Source organism: Leucoraja erinacea, chromosome 18 (genome assembly GCF_028641065.1).
Source record: "Leucoraja erinacea ecotype New England chromosome 18, Leri_hhj_1, whole genome shotgun sequence".
In the NCBI taxonomy this organism is placed as follows: Eukaryota; Metazoa; Chordata; class Chondrichthyes; order Rajiformes; family Rajidae; genus Leucoraja; species Leucoraja erinaceus.
Window position 1 is genome coordinate 20,964,051 of NC_073394.1, and position 20,838 is coordinate 20,984,888.

At 44.5% G+C, this 20,838-nt stretch overlaps 1 long non-coding RNA gene across 1 annotated transcript; it reads right to left on the bottom strand.

Annotated features, from left to right (window-relative positions):
• Positions 1 to 10,875: 10,875 nt before the first annotated feature.
• Positions 10,876 to 20,499, bottom strand: LOC129705749 (uncharacterized). Its single transcript, XR_008724960.1, has 2 exons — positions 20,286 to 20,499; positions 10,876 to 11,917 (listed from the first exon to the last, which is right to left on the bottom strand). It is a non-coding gene; the product is annotated as an uncharacterized LOC129705749 (long non-coding RNA).
• Between the last annotated feature and the right edge of the window lie 339 nt (positions 20,500 to 20,838).

Here is a 20,838-nt window from a genome sequence, read left to right on the forward strand (position 1 = left end):
TAAACCTATCCTAATAGTAAATGTTGATGTACCTTGCAGTTTATTACAATAAATTTCAACATTATACTGGGCACGTTTCCTTTCAGTTCATTCATCTGTATTGCTCTGGGAGTTAGAGAGAAGATGAGTGTATCACTGACAAATGTGCTGACAAATAATTTCTTATCCTGTAGAGGGCTGTATTTCACATAACAAATAACCATCAACACATGGGCCCACATTCATCAGCAACCAAACCCTTTCACTTAGTTATACAACTCGTTTTTTAATTGATGTTGCCTAAATGGATTCCCATGTTATCTCTTAAATAACTCATTGAACACTAATGTAATTTAGAGAACATAGAACACTTTGAGACGTCAAGAACACTGGACCACCAGGGAATAAGGAATACCAGGAAACATGTAGTAACCAGTATCTGCAGTACTTTGTTTCTACCAGGAAACAAGTCACGTTTGACCATATGTCTGGAAACCGATCCACCCAACGTGCAAATAATTATTACAATACAATTGCAAACCTTCATTCTCATCTGTTCTTCTTTTCCAACTCTCTTACATATTAGTATATAACTTATGTAGCATACATCTTACATCTTAGTGTGTTCATTTATATATATATAAGTGTGTGTGTAGGAAGGAACTGCAGATGCTGGTTTACACCGAAGATAGACACGAAATACTGGAGTAATGCAGCGGGACAGGCAGCATCTCTGGATAGAAGGAATGGGTGACCCTTCTTCAGACCAGCATTTTGTGTCTATCTAAATATATACTGTATGTATATATATATAGATATGTGTGTGTGTGTGTGTGTGTGTGCGCGCTTGTGCGCGTGTGTGTGCATGCGTTGCGTGTCAGTGTGTGCAAGTGTGCTTTGAGAGGAACTGAGGATTCTGGTTTACACCAAAGACAATCATAAATATAAACTGAGAATATAGACCCAAAGAACAGCAGATGCTGGTTAATGCACTGAAGGACACAAAGTGCTGAAGCAACTCAACGGGTTAGACAGCATCTCCTTATGATTAGAAGTTGCCAGTGTCATTTTCCAGACCTGTTGCTCTGGGCTTTAGGGCTAAAAGGCACAATTTTAATCTGCCCTATAGGGAGGGGTTCCAAGTACAATCTAACATTGCCAGCTCAGAAGATGGTGGCATATGGAACAAGCTGCCAGAGGAGGTGGTTGAGACAGTTACAATAACTACCTCTTCAGACAGAATCTCTGGAGGACATGCTTAGGTGATGTTTCAGGTTGGGATCCTTCTTCAGATTGACAAGGAAATTGCATTGTTTTCTCCTTGCATTGTTTTTCTAGTATTGTTACTAGTTTTGGTTATTCAATTTTAGAGATACAGCATGGAAACAGGCCCTTCAGCTCCGCGTCTACGCTGACCATCGATCACCCATTCGCAATAGTTCTATGTTATCCCACTTTCTCATCCACTCCCTACACACCAGGGGCAATTAACCTACAAACCCGCAGGTCTTTGGGATGAGGAAGGAAACTGGAGCACCCGGAGGAAACTCATGGTTGCAGGGAGAACGTGCAAACTCCACACAAAGACAATACAATACAATACAATGCAATAATACTTTATTAGCCAAGTATGTTTTGCAACATATACGAGGAATACCATTTGCAAAGTCAGTCATACAAATAAAAAGCAACAGAACACACAAAATACATTTTAACATAAACATCCACAACAGTGACTCCTCCACATTCCTCAATGTGATGGAAGACAGGATTGAACACAGGTTCTCTGGCGCTGTGAGGCAGGGCCACTACCAGCTGCACCACTGTGCCGCCCATAATGGAGTTTGCCGTTGTAATTTGGATGGCAACCAAGAGAGGGCGCTGGATATTAACGTCTGCTGATCAGCAGAGGGTTCTCCAGAAAGTGCAGAAATGTGATTTAACACCACATTGATGCTCTCAGCAACTACTTCTATCAATGTATAAAATCTCGTCCGTGAGGCTTACATTTTCACATTAGCTATAATTGTTTCCAAATGTTCACTTGGGGTGACGGAAACACTTTTAATCTACCACTTACATTTTTTCAATCCTTTACACAAGATGTCAGATTGAATCATTGAGGAAGTGTGGAGTCATTTTAGCAGCCATTTCAAACACACAATTTGCACGTTCACACTTTACAAGCAAGACTATAATAACAACAGGAGGGAGACAATACATTTTATACATTCCTGGAACGTAGGTGCCATTGCCAAAGCTGCCAATTGGAGTATGTATTGCTTTATTATTCTCACGGATACTGATATTCAGCAAAAAGCTTTTGTTTGATGCTATCCAGTCATATCATGTCAAACATGAATACATGCAAGCCATACACAAGTACAACAGGCAGTGCAAAGGGAAAAGTGTGCAGGATTTTATGTTACACCATTATAGCTTTACATCAACAGAGAAAGTGCAATTTTTAAAAAGTGCAAGGTCTGCAATGACGTAGGTTGGAAGATCAGAACTACATCTTAGGCTTATGAGAGAGGGGTCATAGCCTGATAACATAGGGGAAGAAGGTGTCCCTGAGTCTGGTGGTGCGTGCTTTCAAGTTTTTGTACTTTCTACCGGATGGGAGAGGGGTGAAGGAGGAATGACTGGGGTAAAAATGGTCCTTGATTATGTTGGCTGCTTTCCCGAGGGAGAGTGAAGTGTAGAAGGATTAGATGGGAGTGAGTCTGGTCCATGTGATGGACTGGGCTACATCCACAACTACATATTCTTGCCATCTTGGGCAGAGCTGTTGCCAAACCAAGCTGTGATGCAACACAAGAGAATGCTTTCAATGGTGCATCTGCAAAATACGGTTTCTTTAAAGTTTCAACTAAACAAAATTAGGCCATTCAGCCCATCAAGTCTACTATTCAATCATGGCAGACCTGTCTTTCCCTCTCAATTCCATTCTCCTTCCTTCTCCCCATAACCCCTGACACCTCTACTAATCAATCCAGGGCAAGTCCAGGACAAATTGTTCTTATCGGAAGGTGACCAGAATTGCAAACAGTTCTCCAAGTGCATTCTCCAAGTGTGGTCTCGCCAATGACTTGTTCAGTGTAACATGACATCCAAACTCTTGCACTCATTGCCTTGACTACAGAGGGTAGGCATGCCAAACATTAATCTGGAGCAAACGGCTCCTTGACTTTGGACTTGAGGGCTTCTTTTTGCTTGTAAGGGTGCAGGACACCTCTCTTTCCTCCTGATCCAAAACATCACCTATCCATGTTCACCAGAGAATAGACAGTGTGAAGAAGGGTTCCGACCTGAAACATCACCTATTCCATTTCTCCAGTAATACTGCCTGACCCGCTGAGTTACTCTAGCATTTTGTGTCTATCCTTGGTATAAACCAGCATCTACAGTTCCTTCCTCCACATGTTCATTAGAGGTAACTGCCTGACCTGCTGAGTTACTTCAGCACTTTGTGTCCTTTTTCCCCCACAAACTGGTGGACAAACTGGGGGACTTGGGACTTCCACACTCCACCTGCACATGGATAAATAGCTTCCTGTCGGGTCGCAGCCAGAGAGTCAGAGTGGGCCATCATACATCCACGGCCCTCAGCCTCAGTACCGGCTCTCCACAGGGCTGCGTACTGAGCCCCCTGCTCTACACCATCTACACACATGACTGCACCCCCACCCACCACAGCAACACCATTGTCAAATTTGCGGATGACACTACGGTGGTGGGACTCATCTCCGGGGGGGACGAGTACGCCTACCGGGATGAGGTGGAGCAGCTGACAGTGTGGTGTGAAGAAAATAACCTGCTCCTCAACACCTTAAATACAAAGGAAGTAATAATAGACTTCAGGAAGAATAAAACGGACATGGTACCATTGACTATCAGAGGGGACTGTGTAGAGAGGGTGGTGGATTTCCGCTTCCTGGGAATCCATATTGAGGAGGACCTGACGTGGAGCGTGAACTCCACTGCGCTGCTGAAAAAGGTCCAGCAGAGACTGCACTTCCTGAGGGTGCTCAGGAAGAACAACATCACTCAGAGACTGCTGCTGTCCTTTTATCGGTGCTCCATTGAGAGTATACTAACATACTGTGTATGCGTATGGTACACCAGCTGCACAGCGGCTCAGAGGAAAGCGCTCCAGAGGGCCATTGACAACGCACAGAGGATTGTCGGCTGTCCTCTCCTTACCTTGGAGGACTTACACAGTTCCCGCTGCACCAAAAAATCCCAGAATATCATAAAGGACATTTCCCACCCCGGACACTCCCTGTTTGAACTGTTGCCATCAGGCAGACGGTACAGATCTACAAGGACAAGGACGAACAGACTAAAAAACAGTTTTTACCCCACTGCTATAAAAGCACTAAATGTAGCCGCCAAGGAACGCAGGGGCGAGACATACTAAGGGACTGTGGTACACTGTGAAATCGACAGAAGGATGGAGGGTTGGGTGTTTATGCGTGCTATTTTCGTGATATTTATTTAGTTGTTTATCTTTTAATATTTTACCTTGTATGTATTGTTAGCTTTTAGAAATGTTTGAATGGTGCACTGACTGGCTGACATTTTTAATTTTCGTTGTACATGGTTCATGTTACAATGACAATAAATAAACTATTCTATTCTATTCTATTTATATAAACCAGCATCTGCAGTTCCTTCTGTCTCAATTTTATTGCTCAGAGCAAGATGTTTATTTGATGTTGCGAGTGCTAAGTAACTGGTAAAGTTCTACCTCAGAGAACAGTTCTGACACTTTGAATCTTTTGGGTTGATGAGGACAATGTTGTAGTGCGTGGGTCTCAAAATGAGGCAAGTATTCCGAAGTTTGAGAAGCACTTTTATTTAATTCCTCCCGGTTCAAGGGAAGACAAAACCAGCAGAAGATGGCACCCAAACCCTGCTTTTTAAACCCTCCGGCTAAGGGCCACCTCCGGACTGCACCACTCCTGTGCCGAGGGGTTCGGCAGTATAATGGCACAACCCTTAGGAGCCGCCACAGGACCCCCCCCCCCCCCCCCCCCAGAACCAGAGGCACAAAACGCACCGGCGGGCGCACGACCTGGCCGGCCCGCGTGCGGAAGTCAGCAGATCCCGGGGCTTGCGGGGGCGTAGGTGGAGAGACAGGTCAAGGGACCGGCGGGAGGACAGATGGAGTGACAGGTGGAGGGTGTCGTGAGGGGGGGCTTTGTTCTGTCTCCATCATGATGCCAATGGAGCGTCGGGGTCACCAATGTAGTGCGTGGGTCTCAAAATGAGGCAAGTAGTCCGAAGTTTGAGAAGCACTTTTATTTAATTCCTCCCGGTTCAAGGGAAGACAAAACCAGCAGAAGATGGCACGCAAACCCTGCCTTTTAAACCCTCCGGCTAAGGGCCGCCTCCGGACTGCACCACTCCTGTGCCGAGAGGTTCGGCAGTATAATGGCACAACCCTTAGGAGTCGCCACAATGTAATTGATGTAACTCACAATTAATACATTCTCCGTGTGATTCCTGAATGCTGAGACATTTGAATGCTGCGGCATAGAGGTGGAGCAATAGAGTTGTTGCTTTACACATTACACATGAAATGAAAGTGGCAATGCTCGCGGACTTTTGTGCAAAAGACAAACAACAAATCAACCAAACAAATTATAAACACAATCATAAACACACACATATTATTTTACATAATAATAGAAGGAAAAACGTTCTGTACAGTTAGTCCCTGGTGAGAAAGGCGTTTACAGTCCGAATTGCCTCTGGGAAGAAACTCCTTCTCAACCTCTCCGTTCTCACTGCATGGCAACGGAGGCGTTTGCCTGACCGTAGCGGCTGGAATGACGGTAGTCATTCAGGCAGGCTGGGGAGGCATTTTTTGGTACCGGTACCAGCCTCTCAAAGCATTTCATGACTACCGAGGTAAGGGCCACCGGACGGTAGTCATTCAGGCAGGCTGGGGAGGCATTTTTTGGTACCAGTACAATGATGGATTTTGAAGCAGGCAGGGACCACGGACTTGTCCAGGGAGAGGTTGAATGTGACAAATAAACTTGACTTGACTTGACTTGACTTGACTTGACTTGACTTACACAGCCAGAGACCCGGGTTCAATCCTGACCACGTGTGCTGCCTGTGTAGAGTTTGCACGTTCTCCCTGTGACCACGTGTGTTTCTCTGGGTGCTCCGATTTCTTCCCATACTCCAAAGGTGTGCGGGTTTGTAGGTTAATTGGCCTCTATAAAATTGTTCCCAGTCTGTTGGTGAGTGGATGAGAAAGTGGGATAACATAGAGCGAGTGTGAACAGGTGATCGATGGTCCGTGGGGATTCGGTGAGCCTACGGCCTGTTTTCATGCTTTATCTCCCTCTCTCTCTGTTTAAAATGACACAAAGTGCTGGAGTAACTCAGCAGTCAGGCTGCATCTCTGATGTACATAGATAGGTGACGTTTCAGGTCTGACTCTGAAGTCCCGACCCGAAACATCATCTACCCACTTCCTCCTGAGATGCTGCCTGACCTGCTGAGTTGTGTCCGTTAGTGTATTAACCAGCATCTGCAGTTCTTTGTTCCTATATTCTCTGATTCTAAATCTTTTCATATTTCAGCTAGCATATTTTCTTCCCAGCTGTTATCAGGCAACTGAACCACCCTATCGCCAACTAGAGAGCGGTCCTGACCTCCCATCTACCCCATTGGAGACCCTCGGACTATCGTTATCTTGCACTAAATGTCATGATTGTAATCATGTAGTCTTTTTGATGATTGGATAGCACGCAACAAACCAACTTTTCAGTGTACCTCAGTACACGTGACAATAAACTAAGCTAAACTAACTAACATTAAAGTGGAAGACATACACAAAGTGCCACAAAGTGAAAGTACCCACATTGGGGCGCCTAGCATAGTGATGAGGTTTAGACAGTGTAACCAACTGTCGGAAACCACATTAAAATAGTAGTGTTGATAAAATACCAGAGTTATTGCAAGCATGGTTTTGTGTTTGTATAAAGTGGGAGATGTGGTAAACTATCAATATAAAATCGCCTTCCTTCAGAGCAAAATACTGGGGTCTCTCTCTCTCTTCTCTCTCTCTCTCTCTCTCTCTCTCTCTCTCTCTCTGACTCTCTCTCTCTCATTCTCTCTCTCTCGTTCTCTCCCCCTCTCTCTCGCCTCTCACTCTCTCTCTCTCTCTCTCTCTCTCTCATTCTCTCTCTCTCTCGTTCTCTCCCCTCTCTCCTCCTACCTCATCTCTAGTCTCTGCAGTTCTCTCTCTCTCTCTCTCTCTCTCCACCTCCGAGGAGCTCTCTTTTCTCTCTGCTCTCTCGGCTCTACCTCTCTCCCCTGACTCTCAGTCTTGAAGAAGGGTTGCAACCAACCTCAAATCCTTTTCTCTCTCTCTCATGGGTCCGGCAGCGGTGCTCAGGTGGAGCGAGCGCTGCTGCTGCTGCTGCTGCTGCTGCTCTCCGCTCATCCGGTCTCTCTCTCTCTCTCTCTCTCTCTCCTACCTTCTCTCTCTCTGACTCTCTCTCTCTCTGAAGCCGCTCCTCTCTCTCTCTCTGGCCCTCTCTCGTGGAATGGCCGCGGACTCTGCTAGCTTCGGAGGCTCAACGACATCCGGGGGCTCCAACACCAAGCCCGGTGTACCATCCAACCATCATACTAGTTTCACTGTCGTTCTGCTGAGTTTCACTGGCGCGGGTTATCTCCTTCCAATCGCAATCGAACCATTGTGAGCTTCCACCTTGACTCTGACCTCGGGCTTTGATCTGTCTTTGTGAGATAAGTTTTTGGCCTTCCACACAGCTTGTGATGTACCTTTTCAGTTATCTCGATTTATGTCTCCCCTGACTCTCAGTCTGAAGAAGTGTTGTATGGCTGCAGAAACATCATTTCGTTTGGACCTCTAGGGGTTCAAATGACCATTAGATTGCTTGACTCTTGACCGCTTGGGTTACTCCAGCTTTGTTGTCTGTCTTCAGTGTAAGCCAGCATCGGCAGTTCCTTCCTACAAACATTTATTCACATGGGCATTGAACCCTCCAGCTTTCTGGTTCAACGTGTTGTTATTTTTCTCCCATTATTCCCTGTCCTGACACTTGTTTTTTTCATTTGTACATTAAATTGGCCTTGAACCTGGTATGTCTCAACCTTACACCTTTTATTTGGATGCAAACCACTTTTTAACCCAATGTTTTGAAAGTTAACTTCCGCCTTCAAATCAAACTGCTGGAGCCAATAAAAAAAAATCAAATGATAACGGTTAAGCAACTCTTTAGAGCATGCAGTTCTGGTAGCCCCATTACAGGAAGAATGCATGACCTTTGGGGAGGATGCTGAAGAGGTTCTCCAGAATGCTGCCTGGATTAAGTGGGTATTAGCGATAAGGAGAGTTTGGACACACTTGGATTGTTTTTTTTCTGGAGCATCAGAAGGCTGAGTGGAGACTTGATAGAAGTCTCCAAAATATAGAATGATAGATAAAAGTAGGGGGGCATGGCTTAATGGTAAGAGGGTCAAAGATTAAAAGTGATGTACAGGGCAAGGGTTTTACACAGAAGGTAGTGGGTGCCTGAAACACAGTGGTGGTGGAGGCAGATACGATAGTGGGATTTAAGAAGCTTTTATATAGGCATGACATGGAGAGATATGTATCACATGCAGGCTGAGGAGATAATTTAAGTTGGCATCATGTTCACCAGGGACATGTAGGGCATGTTCATGTGCTGTACTGTTTTGTATTCTATGCCCTTTCAATGGGTTACTATTCAGAACAGTTCTGACAAAAGGTCTTCAACCTGAATGTTAATTGTTTCTCCTTCTGCAGAGGCTGCCTGACGTGTCGAGTGTTACCACCAGTTTTATTTATGCAGCAATGGGACATAAATGTGAACCTGGAATTTATTTGAAATAATGTAGAAACAAAGAATCGCAGATGCTGGTTTACACCAAAGAAAGTCTGGAGAACGGTCTCCAGAAACATCAGCCATCCTTTTTCTCCAGAGATGCTGCCTGACCCGCTGGGTCACTCCAGCACTTTGTGTCTATCGTTTCTTTGAAAAAGATTTCTTGCTTTTGGAATAATCTTTATTTCCAGCAGAGCTACAGAGCCACTCTTCGGAAAATACTGAGAGAAGGCACCTTGAATCAGAAATCATGTCAGATGAGCTAAAAATGCACTCACGCAACTCTGAATACCGTGTGACTGCCCTGTTGAAAATAATCTGGGGTGGAATAATCTTCCACAGATTTCTGAGTGATTTGCAACTCGTCAGGAAATTCATCTCCTCATTTCTCAGTGATGGCTACATTCTCCCGAGTACATTTTTCCAATGTAAAACTCCCCCAAATGACGTCAACAGAAATTCATCATGTAACATTCTACTGGAATGAGATTTTCAAAATGAGTCAACTAAAAATCATTTCATATTTTCTCACAGAATAACCAAGTATTACTGATCTAATTTTGCAATAAACCGATCCTGATTAAAGTAAGTAAGTTTAGTTTAGTTTAGTTTAGTGTATTGCACTAAACTAATAACAGGAATTCTTTGATTCCTAATAAACTATAATCTTCCCTTTAATGAATAGTACAGATATAAGTAGATGCCAGTACTGAAATTAGAGGTCAACATGCTAAATTTCAGATGAACAACTTGCTCTGTAATATTCTTTATTATACCATTTGGACATTTAATGACATGGAGGAGAATACAAGTGCATGGCCAGAAGTGTTAGATCATCCAGTGAGTTTTTGATGCTAAAAGAAACACACCAAATGCTGGAGTAACTCAGCGGGTCAGGCAGCATCCCTGGAGGACATGGACAGGTGACGTTTCAGAGCCTGAAGAAGGGTCCCGACTGGAAACCTACCCATATCCTCCAGAGGTGTTAAAGCAATGTAGAAACACAGAGAGCTGTGGAGGCCAGGTCAATGGGTAGTTTTAAGGCAAGATTGATAGATTATTGATTAGTACACGTGTCAAGGGTTACAGGGAGGGGGGTAACCTGTTCACACAAAGGGTGGTGGGTGTATGGAACGAGCTGCTGGGGGAGATAGTTGAGGCAGGTACTATCGCAACTTTCAAGAAACATTTAGACAGGTACATGGGTTGGACAGGTTTAGAGGAATACGGACCAAATGCAGGCAGATGGGACTAATGTAGATGGGGCATGTTGGTCAGCATGAGCAAGTTGTGCCAAAGGACATGTTTCCATGCTGTATGACTTCATGGCTATATCTGTAGTTTCATGTGTCTCATATTTTTAATATCGCTACTTTTTTATGTAACATTTTAATCGGCATTTTAAGTTACTTAGTGAGTTGCCTGAAAGGGTCAGAATTAAAAAGTAACATAAATGTGTTTTACAAAGCCATTTTTCTTGTTAAATGATCTGCTCTCAATGATTTAAAATACAAGCGAATAGTAATTTTATTGCTAATCATAACTCAATAGTGCACATTTATAAGAACTAAGCGTGAAAATGTCATTATTTTAGTTTAGAAATACAGCGTGGAAACAGGCCCTTCTAGTCCATGCCAACGAGCGGTCCCTGTACACAAGCACTATCCTACACACTAGGGACAATTTTACAATTTTACTGAAGCCACGTAACCTAGAAGCCTAAGATTTACACAAAAAAATGGAGTAAATCAATAGGTGATGTTTATGGTCGAAACCCTTCCTCAGACTGAAGAAGGGTCTCGACCCGATATGTCACTTATTCCTTTTCTCCAGAGATGCTGTCGGTCCCGCTGAATTACTCCGTTTTTTTCTGTCTATTTTCAGTTTAAACCAGCATCAGTAGCTGTTTCCTACACAACCTAAAAACCTTATGCGTCTTTGGAGTGTGGGAGGAAACCAGAGCACCCGGAGTAAACCCATGTGGTCAAAGGGCTCAAAGGGTTCAAAGAGTATTTTATTGTCACGTGTACCAATTAAGGTAAAGTGAAACTCGATTTACCATACAGTCATACTAAAATAAGCAACAAGACTCACAACTATATAAAAGTTAACATAAACATCCACCAGAGTTGATTCCCCACGTTTCTCACTGTGATGGAAGGCAATAAAGTCTAATTTTCTTTCCTCTTTATTCTCCCGCGGTCGGGGCAGTCGAGCCATCTGCAGTCGGGGCGGTCGCAGCTCTTGCGATCGGTGATCGAAGCTTCCGCGTGGGGGCGGTCGAAGTTCCTGCGATCGGGGCGGTCGAAGCTCCTGTGGCTTGGAGCTCCCGAAGTCGGTCCCTAACCAAGGGACCACGAGTTCCACGATGTGAGAGTCCGTAGGCTCTCGTGGTTGAAGCTCCCAAAGTCGATCCCCAGCAAGAGGCTGCCGGCTCTTCGATGTTAGGCCGCAGTGTGGACGGAGATACGATCTGGAACAAAATCGCTTCTCCGTCGACGTAAGAGATTTAAACAAATTCTCTCCCTCCCCCCCATATAAAACAGCTAAAGCGCACTAAAACATACATTTAATGCATACTAGAAAAAAAGTAGAAGAAAAGGATGAGACAGTCACAGGGAGAAGGTACTAACTCCATACAGACAGCACCCGTAGTCAGGACAAAACCCGGGTCTCTGGCGCGGTGAAGCAGCAAATCGACCGCTGCGCCACCGTGCTGCCCTTTTTACATTAAACAGTCAAAACAAAATACTATTTCTTTCATTTAGGTGTCTGATTATCTAAGTAATCCTATTGGTATTTGGCTATGCTGAAGGCGTATAAAAGTTAGATAAGGGTTTGAAGTAGTTTGAGAAATCTCCAGTCTGTCTCAGAGCCTGAAAGAACGAACTTTCAGCGACGTCTGGAAGCTTTTCCATGTCCTCAGCATACCACACAGATTATGTCAGCCTACCGGGAACACTGGTCAGGATCTTGGGGCAGTGCTTGAATTGGACTGCTTTCTCCTGTCTGTAACCAGAGGGTTTTTTTTCACACTATAAAAGAAGGAGAAGTACATGAAGAAAAATAGATTACTGTCTGGTAATATGAGGAAGTTATACCTCAGGGACTGTCATGAGATTTTTTTTTAAATGTTCTGTTTCTTTATTTTATAGCTTTCTCTTGTTTCATTACCTCATCCAAAATGGCTATTGTGCATTGGGAAGAGATAGTTTCCACTGTCCTTCGGTAAACACGACCATAATAAAGTTAACTAAACTAAATCGAAGGGATCTATAGGAAGTGCTGCCTCAAAAGGCGCCCAATATCATCAAAGAGCCATTTCATCCTAGTCATTTCACTTCTACCATCAGGATGAAGGACTTCTTCTTGTCGAGTCGACACACACGATTAGAAGTTGTTCAGCCAGAGCAATGGTGTCTGTCTTGTGCTTCTTGTGTGCGGTGGTGGAAAGATTAGTGGAAACAGGGCCGTGACGTGAATGCTCTTTCCTTGACCCCAGGATGAAGGAAAGGGGTGTGAAAAATCATGAGCACCAGGTTCAAGAATAGCTTCTTCCCAGTAACCATCAGGATCTTTAACACTACACAACACTAACCTCATATATGGACTGTCTTTCTTTGCACTAGTATTTGGGTTTGTTGCTGCTGTTATAGATGGATCCCTCACCTGCGTCTCCTCCGTGTCCCCAAGTTCTCCTTGTCGTTTCCTTTCACCACACCAGCCCTCACCTGAATCCACCTATCTCTCGCTGGGCTTTGTCCTGCCCCTCTTCTCTACAGCTTTCTCCTACCAACCACACCCCCCCACCACCCCCCCTCCCCCCCCCCCCCCCGCCCCCCCCCCCCCCATCCACCACCACATCACAATCAGTCTGAAGAAGGTCCTGACACGAAACGTTACTCAGACACGTTCTCCAGAGATGCTTCCCGACCTGCTGAAGTACTCCAGCACTTTGTGCCTATTTCTGTAAACCAGCATCAGCAGTTCCTTGTATCGACATCATTCTGGTAAACCTCTTCTGCACCGGCTTCAAAGCCTCCACATCCTTCCTGGAATGTGGCAACTGGAACTACACAAGCGTGGTCTAACCAAAGTCCTATAAAGGTGCAGGAAGGAACTGCACCAAAGATAGACACAAAATGTCTATCATTTTGTCACTCAGCAGGACAGGCAGTACCTCTAGATAAAAGGAATGGGTGACGTTTCGGATCGAGACCCTTCTTCGGACTGAGCGTCAGGGCTGAAGGAGTTACAGAGATAAGGAAGTGCAAGCGATCAAAAGAGATCAAGTTCAAGGAAAATGTAGAATAGACCGTTGATAGCTTGGGGAAGATAACTACAAAGCAAACTGCGACACAATGTAATCAGGAGAACAGTCAGACTGGTCAGAGAACTGGGAAGGGAGAGGGATGGAGAGAGAAATATAAATATGACTTCCTGACTCTTATACTCAGTGCCCTGACCTATGAAAGCAAGACCATATGCCTTCTTTACCACTCTATCTACTTGTGATGCCACTTTCATAAACGTTTTAACACAATTATTCCTCTGTACACCAATGCTGTTATAGGTCATACCATTCATTCGATATTTTCTCCTTACATTTGACCTCCCAAAGTGCAACATCTCACACTTGCTCAGATTAAACTCCATCTGCCATTTCCCCACCCATTTCTGCAGCTGATCGACTATCCTGTTATATACTCTGACAGCCTTCCTCACAGTCCATGACCCCGGCAATCTTGGTGTCATCTGCAAACTTAACTAACCAACCAACATGTTTACGTTCATGTCCAGGTCATTTTTTTAAATCACAAATAGCAGAGGTTCCAGCACAGATCCCTGTGGAACTCCGCTGGTCACAGACCTCCAGCCTGAATATTGTCCTTCCACCACAACACTCTGTTTTCCATCAGTAAACCAGTTCTGAATCCATACGACCAAGTCACTATTAATCCCGGGCATCTTAATCTTCTAGATCAGCCTACCATGGGGGTCTTTATCAAGTGCCTTAAAGTCCATGTAGACAACATCCACTGCCCGGCCCTCATCGATCACCTTCACCACCTCCTCAAATAACTCAGTCACTGGACACGAACACAACTTAATACTTGCGATGCCATTTTCAAGGAGATATGGTTGAAGACCCTAAGATCCCTCTGTACATCAATGCTCTCAAGGGTCATGCCATTAATTGTATACTTTCTCTTTACATTCGAACGCACAAAGTGCAGCACCTCACACTTTAGTCTTTCTTTCAACCCACGCATGTCTATGCCTAGAATACAGGCTATTAAGAGTCAAGAGTCAAGATCATTTTATTGTCATATGTCCTGAAGCGGAACAATGAAATTCTTACTTGCAACAGCACAACAGGTATGCAAACAGATATGCAGAGATACAGCGTGGAAACAGGCCCTTCGGCCCACCGAGTCCGCCTGACCAACGATCCCTGCACCTTAACACGATCCAACTCCGACTAGGAGCAAATTACACGAGGAGAACGTACAAACTCCATACAGACAGCACCCGTAGTCAGGATCGAACCCGGGTCTCTGGCGCTGTAAGACAGCAACTCTACCGCTGCACCACCGTGCCGCCCTAATATATGTAAACCATATATGTATTAACCGTGCAGTGTGGGGAAACTTTGCAACCTAAATATCCTTCCACTAAATACTTTGGCTTCTGACAAACCCAAGTGGTTCTGTAGAGGATTATGGCTATGTGCGTTTGATACCCTTTGTAACTGTCACAAGTTTCCATTCAGAATGTACAGTATATGAAAATGTAGTAAGAGCTGCAATTACTTGAATGATCCTTGTGTTGACAACTTCTTTTATCTTTGAGATCTTACTCACGAGCCTCCTTTGTAGTTCCTTTGTAGCGCTACTGTTAAGCCATCTGCACCTGGATGGAGCCCTGGGCTTTACGTTGCTCCCTATAACACACTGGCCTCTTTCAGCTTCTGGCCCCTTTCTGCCCACAAACAGGCACTGTTCCCTAAGTGCCAAATAAATCTTTCTTTGTGTTATTCCCATGGTGAAAGTGGGAACAGAATTACATTTTTAGTTGGGATGTGGCACGGTGGCGCAGCAGTGGAGTTGCTGCCTTACAACACCAGAATCCGTGTTTCGATCCTGACTATGGGTTCAAGTTCGTACAAAGTTTGTATATTCTTCCTGTGACCACATGGGTTTTATCCAGGCACTCCAGTTTCCTCACAGCACTCCACGGATGTATATATTTGTGGGTTAATTGGCTTCGGTAAAATTGTAAATTGTCCCTAATGTTTAGGATAGTGCTAGTGTAAGGGGTGATTGCTGGTCCGACGAAGGGCCAATTTCCATGCTGTATCTCTAAATAAAAGATACAACATTCCATTTGGCCCACTGTGTTTCCTTGATAACAGTGCACAGATCATCCCCAGGTTATAAATGCTTAACTTACTGTATGTACAGCCCATACACATTAGGTTGAGGTTTAGGTTGATTGTCACATGAGCTGTGGTACAGTGAAAAGCTTTATTTTGCATGCTATCCAAACAGGTCAGATAATACTAGGCATAGCTACAATCAAGTCAAACTCAAGCACAATAAGTGGAGCAAAGGGGAAGATATCTCAGCAGTGTAGTACATCAGTTTCATAGACAAAGGCCAATGCTGGCAATGGGGCATATTGGAGAATCAGGACAATACCCTGATTTATGGAGGGACCGTTCAGAAGCCTGGTAACAGAGGGGAAGAAGCTGTTCCTGAGTCTGGTGGTGGGCACCTTCAAGCTTCTGCATCTTCTGCTGGATGGGGGTGGGGAGAAGATGGAATTGGGAGATGGGAGGTATGGATTTGCTGGTCTCTGTGGGATTGGAGGCACCCCCTGCTCAGCCACGGCACTATCATAGAATTATCGGAACAATTCAGTTAAACACTCTGGTTGAACTATATGTGTAGAAAGGCACCGCAGATGCTAGTTTACACCAAAGTGATACAAAGCTATAGGATCTTTGATACAAAGTGCTCGAGTACCTCAATGCGCCATGCAGCACCTCTGGAGAAAGATGACCCAACCTGGAGGAGGGTCCCGACCCAAATCGCCACCCACCCTTTTTCACCAGAAATGCTGCCTAACCTGTTGAGTTACTTCAGCATTTTGTGTCTACTGTTGTTTTGAGTACATGTTGTCCTTGGCTGGCCTCTGTTTTATTGAAATATATTGCCGTAGTTCTGGCTCACAAACTGTTGGGTTTATAAACAGTTCTCAACAACGGGAACCCTGCTCTAGCCTAGAGGGGACATGTACTGCTATCTTTAGCAATATCTCCCTTGGTGCTGAAGTTTCTGTGCTGTTATTTAACACTGCAACGACAGATGATCTAATACAGATGTACATGTAAGCTTCAGTACTTCAAAGATTACACCCTCTTTATTGCCACTAAAGATTTTCCTTTCTTCCCATCATTTTTCTGCTTATCACTGACATTGATAGGTAATTGGGCGCAATGGCATTTCCTGTTCCAGTGGAACGTGAGAGTTAAGCGATGGGAATAAGGTTCATCTCCAAAAAGCAGCATAGTAAACGAGTTATCTTCTTGGGAGGAATTCATTCCCATACTTTTTTCGTGTATTTTTTCAGAGGCTACATTTTTTTTCCAGTCCCATAGATTATTTCACAGGGTTTGAAAGATAAGGGAGCATTTCAAACCCTGCTTCTCATGGAATATGCAAGGGAATAGAGTCATAGAGAGTCATACTCCATGGATAAAGGCCCTTCGGCCCAACTTGCCCATGCTGACCAACACGTCCCATGTACATTAGTCCCACCTGCCCATATCGCTGTAAACCTACCCTATACACGTAGCTGTTTGAATGTTTTTTAAATGTTACAGTAGTACCTGCCTCAACTACCTCCTCTGGCAGGTCGTTCCATACACCCATCATCCTTTGTATAAAAAATTACCCCTCAGGTTCCCATTAAATCATTCCCAACCTTGTCTTAAACCTATGTCCTCTGGTTCTCGATTCCCCTACTCTGGGCAAAAATCTCTGCATCAACGCCCGACCTATTCTTCTCACGATTTTGTACACCTCTATAAGATCACCCCTCATCCTCTTGTGCTCTAAGAAATAAAGCACTAGTCTGCTTAACCTTGTTTTACACAGTGGGGACACAAGAAACTGAAAATGCTGCTCCCGGCCCGAAACTTCACCTCTTCATGTTCTCCAGAGATGCTGCCTAACCCGCTCAGTTATTAATCTAAAAATGAAACTAAACTAAATAATAAGGATAGCGGCACAGTGATAGAGTTGCTGTCTTACAGCGCCATAGACCCGGGTTTGATCATGACCATGGGTGCTGTCGGTACGGAGTTTTTACATTCTCCCCGTGACCGCGTGGGTTTTCTCCAGGTGCTCACGTTTCCTCCTACATTCCAATGAAATGCAGATTTGAAGGTTAATTGGCTTCTGTAAATTGCCCCTATATGTGTAGGATAGAACTAGTATACATGTTAGTCAGTCTGAACAAGGATCTCAGCCTGAAAAATGTCACCTATTCTTTCTCTCCAGAGATGCTGTCTGTCCTGCTGAGTTACTTCAGCTTTTTAGAAACATAGAAACATAGAAAATAGGTGCAGGAGTAGGCCATTCGGCCCTTCGAGCCTGCACCGCCATTCAATATGATCATGGCTGATCATCCAACTCAGTATCCTGTTCCTGCCTTCTCTCCATACCCCCTGATCCCTTTAGCCACAAGGGCCACATCTAACTCCCTCTTAAATATAGCCAATGAACTGGCCTCAACTACCTTCTGCGGCAGAGAATTCCAGAGATTCACCACTCTCTTTGTGAAAAATGTTTTCCTCATCTCGGTACTAAAAGATTTCCCCCTTATCCTTAAACTGTGCACAGGGTAGTCGCTGCAGGTTGAAGTGCCTGTTTCCACGCTGTTTCCCTAAAATTAAATATAAAAAATAATGAAGCTGCTGCTTGACCCACTGAGTTACCCCAGCACACATTGTAAACCAGCTTCTGCATTTCCATGTTTCTATAATAATTAAGCAGGATTTTTCTCTTTACATCACTTTATTTTAAAATGGTCTCTGATACCATTTTCAAAAAGGGGCTCAGAGGAGTTAACAGGCGTGACTGTGACAGAGTAAAAAATGCAGGGCTGGTTACAGGAATTTAGAAAAATCAAAGGTCACTGACATGTCTGTCACTTTAATCCTCTCTCCTCCCACTCCTCGCAGCCAGCTCTGTGAATGAAGGCCTCCATCTCTGCATGTGTTACCGCACTTATCGCATACCACTGACTTCTTATCTCCTGTCAGCAGAACCCTGTAATCATGAAGATTCTTGCTGATTTTGATCCCAACTTTCCTACATTCCATCTGATCCATTCTCCATCTTAAGGCCTCTAGTTTAGTTTAGTTTAGAGATACAGTGCGGAAACAGGCCCTTCAGCCCACCGAGTCTGCGCTGATTATCGATCCGATCCCCCTGCACTATTGGCATCTTGCACTCCAGGGACGCTTTGTAAATCTTATCAAAGCCAATTAACCTACAAACCTGCATGGAGTGTGGGAGGAAACTGTAACACATGGAGAAAACCCACACGATCACGGGGAGGAAGTACAAACACCATACAGACAGCACCCGTAGTCAGAATCGAACCCTGGTCTCTGGCGCTGTAAGGCAAGCAGCTCTACTGCTGCGCCACCGTGCCACCCTGAGTTTTGGGTGAAAGACGCACTTTGGTCTGCCAAAAACCTGTTGGCAGCCCAGCAGAGCGAGATGTCCATCAGGGAATGTGGTTCATTCCAGACCGCAGGAGTTCGTACTGAGGGACCCACTGAAGCTCGGTGCAATGGCTCTGTGGGGGGGGGGGGGGGGGGGGGGGGGCAGAGTCTAGGGTCATACGACAGCCAGACTTTTCCATGTTCTCCAGGGATGCTGCCTGACCTGTTAAATTAAACTTTGTGTCCTTTTGTGTTTTGTTTAAAGATATGTGCAAACACCATAGAGTGTTGACACTTGAATGTATAAACACTGAACATTTCTGAAGAGTTTTGGCACAGATTTTTTTTGTATAGACTTTTTCTTCTGAATAAAGTTTATTTTTGAAAAAAAAATCCTAGTTTTAATTCAACATCCTTAAAGTGCAAGATTTTATCATTTCTGTCAATTGTTTGTGAGACTATGCTTACAAGCGTCATTGTTTGAAGAAATTAAATAGCTGGGTTTAACTACAATAAAGTAGTTTTACAAGACCTACAATTTGGTAAGGTATGTCTTTCCCTTCGTAATCTACAAATGATTGTCAAAGCAGTGGTATTATTATCATTTTTTACAATCTGATGCTTCTCACATGTTTAGTTTAAAGATACAACATGGAAACATTCAGCCCACATTCACAACCACTCCCCACACAAGGGGCAATTTATAGAGGCCAATTGGTTTACAAACCCGCACATCATTGGGATGTGGGAGGAAACCAGAGCACCCAGAGAAAACCCACGCGGTCACAGGGAGAACATGCAAACTCCATACATAGAGCACCCGTAGTCAGGATCAAACCTGAGTCTCTGGCGCTGTAAGGCAGTGGTGCGATTGCACAGAATTAATGCTCTGCAATGAGCAGCAATGCCCAGCAATGCTGAGAACTATATTCTGCACTCTGCATTTTCTCTTCATTCCGTCTATTGTAATTGAGTTTGACTCGATTGTATTTGTGTATGGTATATCTGATCCGTTTGGATAGAATGCAAAACAAAGCTTTTCACAGCACCTACTCAGCAAACCTGGCAATAAAAACATAAACCTCAAAATGAGGCACCTCCCACTTTGAGTTTAGTTTAGTTTAGTTTAGTTTAGTGTAGTTTAGAGATACAGCACGGAAACAGACACCTCTGCTCACTGAGTCCACGCCGACCATCAATTGCCCGTTCACACTAGTTCTATGTTATCCCACATTCTCATCTACTCCCTACACACTAGGAACAATTTACGGAGGGCCAATTAACCTTCAAACCCGCACTTTGTCGGGATGTGGGAGGAAGCTGGAGGGCCCAGACAGCACCCGAGGTCAGGATCAGTCCTGGGACTCTGGATCTGTGAGGCAGCAGCTCTACCAGCTGAGCCACTGTGCCGCACCCAAATTTGCATGGAAATCTCTTTCCCCTTCGTATTCCAAAGTGGGTGGGATGATGAAGTGGAATTATTCTGCACATTCTGATGAATCTCACATGTGGCGTGATGGCAGAGAATTAAAGAGAACATGCAAATCAACTACTAGCCACTTGTAAATCACATGAGTCTTTGACTATTACGTGCATTTCATCTCAACCTTCCATCACACATCATCGCTTCGCCGAACACCTCCGCTCGGTTCGCAATAACCAACCTGATCTCCCGGTGGCTCAGCACTTCAACTATCCCTCCCATTCCGAATCCGACCTTCCTGTCCTCGGCCTCCTCCATGGCCAGACTGAGGACCACTGTAAATTAGAGGAGCAGCACCTCATATTTCGCTTGGGCAGTTTGCACCACAGCAGTATGAACATTGACTTCTCTAATTTCAGGTAGTCCTTACTTTCTCCTCCCCTTCTCAGCTCTCCCTCAGCCCACTGACTCCACCTCTTCCTTTCTTTTCCCCCTGAATGTAACTCGTCCCATCCTCCTTTGATGTACTTGCATTGATCTTAACTTGAGAATGAGACCTCAATGTGCATTTAGCACATGGATATTCAGGGAATGGAGAGATATGGATTAGGTGACAGCAGATAAGAGCTGGTGCTGTACTGTTCCATATTGGAAGGAACTGCAGATGCTGGTTTACACCAAGGATAGACACAAAATATTGGAGTAACTCAGCGGGTCAGAGAAAAGGAATAGGTGATCTTTCAGGTCGGAACCCTTCTTCAGACTGACTGTCTTCAGTCTGAAGAGTAGTTTTG